Source organism: Triturus cristatus, chromosome 7 (assembly GCF_964204655.1).
Source record: "Triturus cristatus chromosome 7, aTriCri1.1, whole genome shotgun sequence".
Lineage (NCBI taxonomy): Eukaryota > Metazoa > Chordata > Amphibia > Caudata > Salamandridae > Triturus > Triturus cristatus.
In genome coordinates this window covers 1,824,610,125-1,824,621,343 of record NC_140590.1, presented here as the reverse complement: position 1 = coordinate 1,824,621,343, position 11,219 = coordinate 1,824,610,125, and positions in this window count along the sequence as shown.

Genomic DNA, 11,219 nt, shown 5'->3' with positions numbered 1-11,219 from the left:
GTGCTCGGCTGAGCAGGTGGAGGGTTGTCTCTTAGGGCTCTAGTTGACTCTCGAGCATAAGGTACAGGATGCACTGTCTTGAAGTGTCTCAGCATTGAATAAATACTAAACGAGTATTTCTTGCTGGGATCTCCTCTGGATAAGACAGTTCCACAAATAGTGCATGTCACCTTCGGGGCATTGACCTTCTTTTGGCCCTCTGGAAAGGTGAAGAATTTCCAGATGAAAGAGTCTTTTTGTTTGGTCTTCCTTGGTGGTACCACAAAGGTCTCCTCCTCACTCCCTGAAGTAGACTGCTGTTCTGCCATTTTCAAGTAAAATTTTACTAGAGTAGCTGTACAGCTCCTTGTCCCAGGAAATAAGAAGAAATAGTGAGGGGAGTGGGTGTGGTGTTTGAAGATTCTGGAACAGAAACTACTATGAACCAATGAAAAGTGTTGTTTCGTAATCACATGACTTGCCGTGCACGCATTGTGCTCGCAAGTATGCACGCACGGTGTGCGCACGGTGCTCGCACGCATGCGCGCACGGCGCACGCACGGATCAGAAATGAATTACTTTTAACCCGATTTCTAAAACATGAAAAGGAGGCAGGGAAGACACTCCCTGACCCCCTAGACCTTCTCAGAGGGTCCCTAAAGGACTTCGTAAATACAAAAAAAACATTTCATTTAATAAAAAAAATTGCCGGTGCGCGCACATATGCGCGCACTGTGCACGCATGCATCAGAAATGAATTACTTTTAACCCGATTTCTAAAACATGAAAAGGAGGCAGGGAAGACGCTCCCTGACCCCCTAGACCTTCTCAGGGGGTCCCTAAAGGACCTCGTAAATAAAAAAAAACATTTCCTTTAATAAAAAAAATTGCCGGTGCGCCCTTAAAAAAAAAAAAACATTTTAAACTGTTTATTAGTTTATAGAAGATATTAACTATGCTGTTCAACTTTATCCAAATAAAAAAAAATAAGAGCTGAGCCATTCCATATTACAGGATGCAGTCAATCTATAACTATGTACATAGGTAGTTTATTGTAAAATAAATATATAAAAAATATAATAATACATACATAACTTAGCATTTAAAAAACCTTACAAATTCACTAAAAAAACATAGGTTTCACACACGTTATAGTTAGAAATTAGCATTTAAAAAACCTTGCAAATTCACTGAAAAAACCATAGGTTTCACACACGTTATAGTTAGGAATTAGCATTTAAAAAACCTTGCAAATTCACTTAAAAAACCATAGGTTTCACACACATTTTAGTTAGGAATTAGCATTTAAAAAACCTTGCAAATTCACTGAAAAAAACATAGGTTTCACACACGTTATAGTTAGGAATTAGCATTTAAAAAACCTTGCAAATTCACTGAAAAAACCATAGGTTTCACACACGTTATAGTTAGGAATTAGCATTTATAAAAACCTTGCAAATTCACTGAAAAAACCATAGGTTTCACACATGTTATAGTTAGCTGGACATTTCACCCGTACAAAACCATTGAAATTCCCCCGTTATAGTTAGTTCAGCTAACTATAACTCACGCGACCGCAATCCACTGCTGATGATGTCACATATTACACCACTCATGACATGGTCAGTGACATCACTCATGACATCACTGATGACATCTCAAATGACATCACTGATGACATCACTGATGACATCATCCTTGTGTAAGAGTGGCAGACCTCCTCTTATCCTAATATAAACTTTGATACACATTGAAAAATACAAACTAAAGTTTTGAAAACTATAGAGATACCAATACCAGTCAGCCTATTCAGTAATTCCAAAATCTACATACGCATCCACTCATTCATCAACACTTCTATATAGTCACTCATACATGTACTCAGTCATCATATGTACTCATACACCTATACATCCTGTTACACACCTACACTAATACATAGAGTTACTCACACACATACACACACATGCAAATAAACATCCATTTACTTGCATATACAGCTATACACACACCACTACACTTACTTCTACAGAAACACTTACTTCTACAGAAACATACACATAGTTACTCTCTTAAACAATCACTTATAGAAACACATACTTATTTATACAGGAACTCTTCCAATCTCTCACTCTCATATATCCTCACTTATATACATCAATACTCACATATACTAGTTTAAAACATATGGACTTACTCATAAAGACACTATTAAGACAGTCATTCACTCTCTTACTCACCCATACACACACTCATCCACCCATACTGTCCTGCTCACATACTGTTTTCAAAACACATACAAACAGTGAGTCACTCATTCATGCATCTATACGCTAAGTAACATCCCCCACTGAACCATACAGACACTCATACTGATACTCTAAAAACGAACTAATAACCCATATACACACTCATGTAGCTACTCACTAACCCATGCAGCCACTTATACACAAAGTGAGACACTGATACAGATATTTAAATATTTAAACATTACTCACTAATACTTGTATTCACTAAGATACTGTTAATAAGTCATTTATACAATTAATTTTACCAAACAAAACATCCATTTAGACACTTATTTACCCATTTATTCTTCCATTAACCTTTAAATATACATATATAAAAAATATTTATTTTTCAGAAAGACACATATTCACTAGATGATGTCATCAGTGATGTCATCAGTGATGTCATTTGAGATGTCATCAGTGATGTCATGAGTGATGTCACTGACCATGTTATGAGTGATGTAATATGTGACGTCATCAGCAGTGGATTGCGGTCGCAGGAGTTATAGTTAGCTGAACTAACTATAACGGGGGAATTTCAATGGTTTTGTATGAGTGAAATGTCCAGCTAACTATAACATGTGTGAAACCTATCGTTTTTTCAGTGAATTTGCAAGGTTTTTTAAATGCTAATTCCTAACTATAACGTGTGTGAAACCTATGGTTTTTTCAGTGAATATATATTTACATACTACAGGCGGTCCCCAGTATGTAGTTATAGTTAGGACCTAGTTTCCATAGGAAAATTGTTTTTTCTTTTCCCAATACCTTAAGCGCCGGTTGACGAATCTTCGTGAAATTATCAAAACTAGTGGTCCACTCCGGTCAGCTCCTATCTTGTAAGGTTCGGCGTGATTCGTCAAGCAGAGGCCGGGAAAAAAGGTGGGACCGAAAACGTGTTTTCCCCATGTAATTTTCCATGGGAAACTTTAGACAAAGCTACAGCCCGAACTGTTGAACGGAATTACACCAATTTTGGAAACAAGGTCGGTCTTGGTTCAGAAAGAGCCCTTTTTGTTAAATGGTGTAAATCCGTTCAGTAGTTCCTGACAAATTCGAAAAATAAAAAGTTTCAATATCTAGGGCAACGGTGGGTTCGCAAACCCTCCCGAGCACGAACTTCACTGTGATTGGCTGCCAACACTCCAAACCAGTTTTCTTGTGACTCAGTAGACCCGGGTCACAAGAAAACTGTGGAATAAAGGTTAAAAAAACAAGAGAAGGTGGCAGGGTAGCAACACCCTGACCCCCTAGGCCTGCTCAGGGGAGTCCCACAGGGACCCCCAGGGCTAAAAAAATATTTGCGCAGGGTGCACAAATCCAGCTGAGAAAATAAAAGAAGGTTCCCAGGGGCCCACAGGGGCATTTTAATACTGACAAACGTGCTGTGCAGTTTTCTGGTATGTACAGTACACTGAGTTAATCATTTATCCTCACTTGAAGTGGCCTGATGCGCGCATTCACCACACACATGCACATATGTGTGCTGTCACTGTGCAGCAGTGGCTGGTACATACAGTACACACTGGGTGAAGTTTAGCCTCTTGTCACCTAAGGTCTGATGCACGCGCATTTTGTCCCACTTGCAGAAAGGGCTGCAGACATCTTTCTTTTCAATTTGGCTTCTGGAGAGAGCACCAGGGGTGTAGCAGAGAGCACTGAGGGGCTGCACTGTGAGCACCACCCTGGACCCAGCACATTGAACGATGCAGGCTCTGCAGCTCTGTGTCCTGCTCTCAGCTCTGGTATCGTTGTCTTTACCTATCATGGTCTCCATGCTAGTTTAACCGGTTTCTTGTCTTTCGGGATGAGGTCAGACTATTTATTTTCCTCCTTCCAGTTCTGTGTTTGTAGCCACTTTCCTCGGTTCCCTTCAAGCAGTCTACCAGATTTAATCCTTTCTCCTCTTTGCTGCACACACGCTGGCCATGCCCAGTCGTCCAACAACCACTCAGTAGATGTATCTCCCTTGTCTTCCTTCTGTCAAAATCCCCTCTCTTGTTTCATATCTTTATCTCTAGAAAAAGTCAGCCAAATCAAATCTTCAGGAATTCTACCTCATGAAACATTTCCCTCAGTTGTGTCTAATTTGCGATAATGCTCTTTCTTGAAGCTGATACTTTGGTTAACATGCAATGTTTACAGCAGCTTTGTATCATACCACAGCAATGCTTACAGCAGCTCCGTATCATAAACCACAGCAATGCTTACAACAGCTCTGTATATTATACGGATACATGCATAATGTGGTTCTCTATATTACAACATAACCACCCTTCTGTATTACAGCAAAGACCATTATGTATGACACAAGTCTTCATGTTACAGCGTGGCCACCTATGTATACTGCCTTTGTGCATATTACATGCATAATGCAGTTCTGTATATTATAACAAAAACACCCTACGGTATTACAGCAACGTCCATTATGCATGACACAGGTGTTTATGTTATAGCACAGCAAACCATGTATACTGCAGCTCTGTATATTACAAAGATACACACATAAGGTAGTTCTTTATGTAACAACATAACCACCCTTGATAGCATAGGCCATTATGTATGACCTTGGTCTTTGTGTTCCAGCACAGCCACCCATGCATACTGCATCCTTTTATATTTCACAGATACATGCATGTTATCCGTTCTTGTATAGCGCACAGCTGCCCCAGCAAAGGGGCGTCCCGGCGCTCTGACAGGCAGAATGAAACATACATAGCACAGAGAAGCAGACAGAGAAAGAGAGAGGCAGGGTAGGGGAATGATGACCTATGCAGTAAAATTACAGCCAGGGGGAAAAAGATATGTTTTAATGGCCCTCCTGAACATGAGCAGGTCATCAAGGGCACGAATATGCGCAGGTAATGAGTTCCAAAGCCTAGCCGCCAAGAAGCAGTTCCCTATATTACAACATAACCCCCTTCGGTATTACAACAAAGGCCATTATGCATGTCACTACTATTCGTGCTACAGCACGGCCAACCATGCATGCTGCATCTCTGTATTTTACTGCTCAACCTTAGACAATAAAGTTGGTTTATTAGGATCTAAGTATACCTCAACTCTCTATAGTAAGGCATCCTTGTTTTGCAATAGATCTGTATATCTCAGCACAGCCATGTATACTGCAGTGCTGTGCATTACAGCACACCTATGTATACCTACTGTAAATTGTAGCTCAGTGATACAGAAAAACGCACTGTGCCCTGCAGCCACTCGGGTATTCTTTAATTCTTTACCTTACAGAACAACCTTTCATACATATTTACAGCTTTTGGCATCACTATGCAGTCATCCACACTACAGATCTGTACATAAAAGCACCGAACTGTGTATAACAGAAAGCGAGTGGTATATTACATTGTGAGATGTTATGTCCCACCAAAATTGGAAAATTAACTAAAGAGTGAAACACCAAAGTATGAAGCAATATACTACAGCAGAAAGCTTCATATCACAGTGGAAAATGGTGCATCATAGCAACAGCTAGCATATCACCACACCCTGCGACATATCACATGAAAGTGTGGTGTATGCAACAAGTATCTAACAGCTCTTCCTGGTGTTCCAGCTCTGTCCCTTGCACAGTCTCGGTGTTCTGCCTGGGTGTACCAGCTCATCTCGGTCTTCACCCGGCATCTAACAGCCCTGCACTGTGTACATCCAGGGTGCACCAGCTGTGCAATGTTTATAGCCAGGGTGGACTGGCTCTGCCCAGCGTAGAAACAGGATGTACCGGCTTATCAATGTGTACAGCCTGAGAGTACCAGCTCTGCCCAATATACAGCCTGCATGTACCATCTCTGCTGTATACAAGCAGGTGTACTGGCGCTGCATCCTGGGTGTACCATCTATGCCCTGTGTACATCTGTGTACCATCTATGCACTGTGTACAACTGTGTACAATCTATGCCCTGTGTACATACTGTGTGTAACAGCTCTGTATGGTATACATCCTGAGTGTACCAGTTCTGTGTACGGTATGGGTGTGCGATCTCTGCCCTGTGTACGGCATAGGTGTAGACGCTTTGCCCTGAGTAGAGCCTGATGTATCGTCCTTTCCCTGTCTATTCACAGGGTGTGCCATCGCTACCCACTGCACAGCCTGGATGTACCAGTTTTGCCCCATGTACAGCCTGGGTACACCAAAGCGCTCCCAGACACTTTTCCCGGGATGTTTACAGCAAACCAATGCATACTGTAGTGTCTGATGAATCACTCACAGTTTATCAACATTTCAACCGAAGCCAAATCATTTAAATCAACTAAATAAAAAAAAATGACGAACACACCTCATAAAAAAACAAGGCTACAGTATTGCAGTGTACTCTGATTTTCAGTCGATTTTTGTCTAAGCAAATTGATATGTTTTTTATTAACTGCCGATAAAGGTAACTATTATTATTTTAAAATCAGTGCTATTATATATGGAAGCTTGAATATAATTCAACAGATGGCGACATAATGATTTTATCTAGTAAATAGAAATATTCTGCGCTGACGCATTCTGTGTGCCCCAGCAAGGTAATTCAACATACCTCGTCACCCAGCTGGCACGTGGAATTTCTGAGTTCACGGCTGAAGTGAGTACATCATTTCATTTGGTTTATAATAAATAAATATACATGCGTTCCACCTAAGTCCAATTTTCTGTATGTAACTAAAAATTAGCAACACAACCCATCAAAGTTAAAATTCGGTTAAAAACCTCACAGTGGTGCTGAAGTGGACAAAAGGCAGCAAACATGTTTTTTGGTTTTTATGTATAAAGTGTTTTCAGCCTGGAGTGTCTGTAACCATCATTCATATGTTCATATGATCGAGGCTTTAGACCGTGTTCACTGCCTTCATCAGCAAAACAGGAAAGGGTGCTTAATTTAATATGTGTATCTTACGGTGCTTTCTCTGGCACTGATTTGAGAGAAACATTGTTTATTTACTTTAGGAATGTCTAAAGCACTCTATTCCTCTTTGAGCTGCTTCCGGGCACAGCTTAGGAAACAGTAAATGTGTTCCGTATTTCGCAAGGTCTCAAGCTGTCCGTTTGAAGCGTGGTTGATTTTCAGTCACTGTTCCCTCTTTTACTTTCAATATTTGTAGTCACGTTTTGAAAATGTTTAATATATATATATCACTGAAAAAACCATAGGTTTCAGGAACGTTATAGTTAAGAAATTAGCATTTAAAAAACCCTTTGAAATTCACTGAAAAAACCATAGGTTTCAGGGATGTTATAGTTAGTTGGACAGTTCGCTCGTACAAAACCGGAGAGATTTGGCTGTTATAGTTAGTTCAGCTAACTATAACTCGCGCCCCCGCAATGCACTGCTGATGACATCACATATTACATCACTCATGACATGGTCAGTGACATCACTGATGACATTGCAAATTACATCATTCATGACATCACTCATGACATCATCCACGTGATAATCTGATGCATCTTCTCACACCCTAATATAACCTTTGATACACTCACTCTAAAATACAGACTACCATTTTTGAAACCATAGACACACCAATACCAGTTACTACATACGCACTCACTGATTCCTAGGTCTACACACACATCCACTCCTTCACTGACACAGACACTCATACATGCAGTCACTCATCAATACAGCACTATTATATGCACTCATACACCTATACAGACACTCACACACCACCACTCACCCATAGAGTTACTCACACACATAGTCAGTCATGCAAAGAATCAATCACACTCCCACTTATTCACCTATACCACCTCACTTATTCATACAGATACTAACACATACTCTCTTATACAATCCCTGACACAAGCACACACTCATCCATACATCCACTCTCGCAATCACTCACTCTCACATAGTCATTTACATAGTTCAACACTCACATATACTGCCTTTCACATATATAGTTGCTCACACATGTACCACTGAGACACCCATTTACTCACCAACACACCCATACATACACACACTCACCCACCTATACAGGCTTTCACAGATGCACTCTTGAACCCATACAAACAGTGAATCACCCACTCACACATCCATGCACAGAGTCACACATCTCCCCACCCACCCACACAGATACTCAGGCACCCATACAGGTACTCAGACAGCCAACCATTAAAACATAAAATAAAGGTGAAAAACAAGAAAATGGGGTAGGGTAGAAATACCCTGACCCCCTAGGCCTGCTCAGGGGGTCTTACAAGGACCCCCAGGGCCCACAAAAGTGTTTGTTTTTTATAATTTCGGTGCTGGTTGCGCAAATCCAGCTGAAATTATAAAAAAACAAAGCGCGGGCTCTCGCGCTTCGTTTGTTAAAAAGCCCCAGGGTGGGCCAGGTCCAGAGCAGGCAGGGGCTCCATAGCCCCAGGGACCACCACCTCCCCAGGGCTTCATTCATGATGTGCGGGGGACATGCGGCCTCCTGCAGCCCCAGTAACCACCACCTCCACAGGGCAGAATAAAATAAGAGCGGGCCTCTTGCCCCCCAAACCCCAGTGACCGCCACCTCCCCAGGGATTTCTTAAAATTAGGGGGGGGCCTTGCAGAAAGACACTTATGTAGCTACTCACCAACCCATGCAGCCACTTACACACCAACTGACAGACTGATACAGACATTTACACAGTTTACTCACTAACCCATGCATTCAGTAAGACACGTTTAATCACTCACTTATACAGTCAGTCACACACCTACCAAATCATCCATTTAGATACTCATACACCCACTCATACTTCAATACACCTTGGCATATATATATATAAAACATATATAACCTTACAGAAAAACACAGTCACTGGACGATGTCATCAATGTCATCAATGATGTCACTGCCCATGTCATGAATTGTGTAACATGTGACGTCATCAGCAGTGCATTGTGGGGGCACAAGTTATAGTCAGCTCAACTAACTATAACAGCCAAATTTATCTGGTTTTGTACAAGTGAAATGTCCAACTAACTATAACATCCCTGAAACATATGGTTTTTCATATATGCAAAAAACCTATTGGTGGTCACCAATAGGTAATTATAGTTAGGACCATAGGAAAAGCATTTTTTGACCTGCCTATAACTTTGGTGTCATTTGACCAATTGTCATGAAATGTTCCTAAAAAAGTATCAATGTAGGAACCATGTGTCATGAAAATTTAGGGGGTGATCCGTGCAGCGGGGACCAAGAAATAGAGGCACAAAATAAGGGGGCATTTGCAATGTTAATTCCTATATGTCTGTGTTGTCGAACCTATAGACCGAACTGCTGGATGGATTTACACCAATTTAGGCAGAAAGGTTGATGTTTTAAGCAGATTGTGCTTTTTGTTATTTGGGGAAATCAGTTCAGTAGTTTTTGTGAAATGTAAACTGAACAGTATAGTGATATCTCTGGCTGTGAATATTTCACAACAATTTAGTGATGACCGTGGATATTCTGCAATGATTTTGTGGTAAATCAGGAAGGCACACAGCAGCGGAAATGCTGTGATTGGCTGGGCTCAACCTGAACAGAAAGTTGTGGCCTCCATTTTATCGTTCGGGAACAGTTCCCAGGGCTAAAAATGTTTGTGAAAGCTAAAATATGGGGTCAGGATGGCGGTACGCTGACCCCATGTTTGAGAAAAGGAGGTGTTAATGACACAAGTGATGTGTCCCAAATTTTTTTTTTTGAATCGCGCTCAATATTCAGAATGATGCGTGACCGCCAGCACAGCCCCCGTGTACCGTCGTGACTAGCGTGTGGACATCACGAATAATGGTGGAAATACAAAACACAAAGTATCTATATACACACCCTTGTTGGTCATAGTTGCAGACTGATGTACATACTTCCATATCCACTCACATTCCCACTCAGACACTAATCCACCCACTCACAGACTCAATCAGAGACCCATGTGTCTACTTACATAAGCATGTAAAGGCTCATGCACCATCTTACAGATATGCTCAGAGACTCTTACGCCTATTCACATACAAAGTTAGAGACTAATACACCCATTCACAGACCCACTCAGATACTCATGCACTCAGTCACAGATCCACTCAGACACTTGTGCACTGACTCAGAGATCCACTCAGGCACTCATGCTTCCACTCACACACCCACTGATAGACAGACGCACTCAGACAGTTATACACCCACTCATAGATCCAGTCAGAGACTCATGTACCCTTTCACATACCCACGCAGACTCTCATACACCCATTTACATTTCCACTCAGACTCTCACACCCCCACTCACATACCTAGTCAGAGACTTATACACCCACTCACAAACTCACTCAACAGCTCATGCACCTATTCATATACCCACTCAGAGACGTATGCACCCACTTATAGACCTACTGAAGGATAATGCAGCCAGTCACAGACCAACTTGGAAACTTATGCACCCACTTACATAACCTAGTGAATCATTAATACATAATCTTATAGAGATAGTGATATACTGATAAATGTTTTTATAGATTTATTTAGATAGTGATTTATCTAGTGTGATGGTTAGAATAAATCACATAGTTGTTATTTATGAATGTGTTAGTGGCTATTGATTTCCTGTTTTCACAACATCTTCACTGTGATCGTGGTTACTGACGTCACCGTGAGTTTCATCATCACCGCAAAGATGGACAAAAGGTTTTAGAGATGGTTTTTATAGAAACCCACGTGAAAAACATGAGTTTGGACCATACAGTAATAAACCCCTAGTGCCAAAAATACTATCATATGGATGCATTTCTGTGTTTTTCAGTCTGTAAAAAAGGAGTGATCGTCTTGGTTACCGATGTCATCGCGACTCAAGGCATCACCGCGAAAATGGAAAAATGGTTTTAGAGATGCTTTTTAAAGAAACTTAGCAAAAAAACATGAATTTAAATATGTATTTCAAAGAAGCATGTACTAGTAATGTGTGTAGTTCAATGTTTAGAATGGATTTTTGTT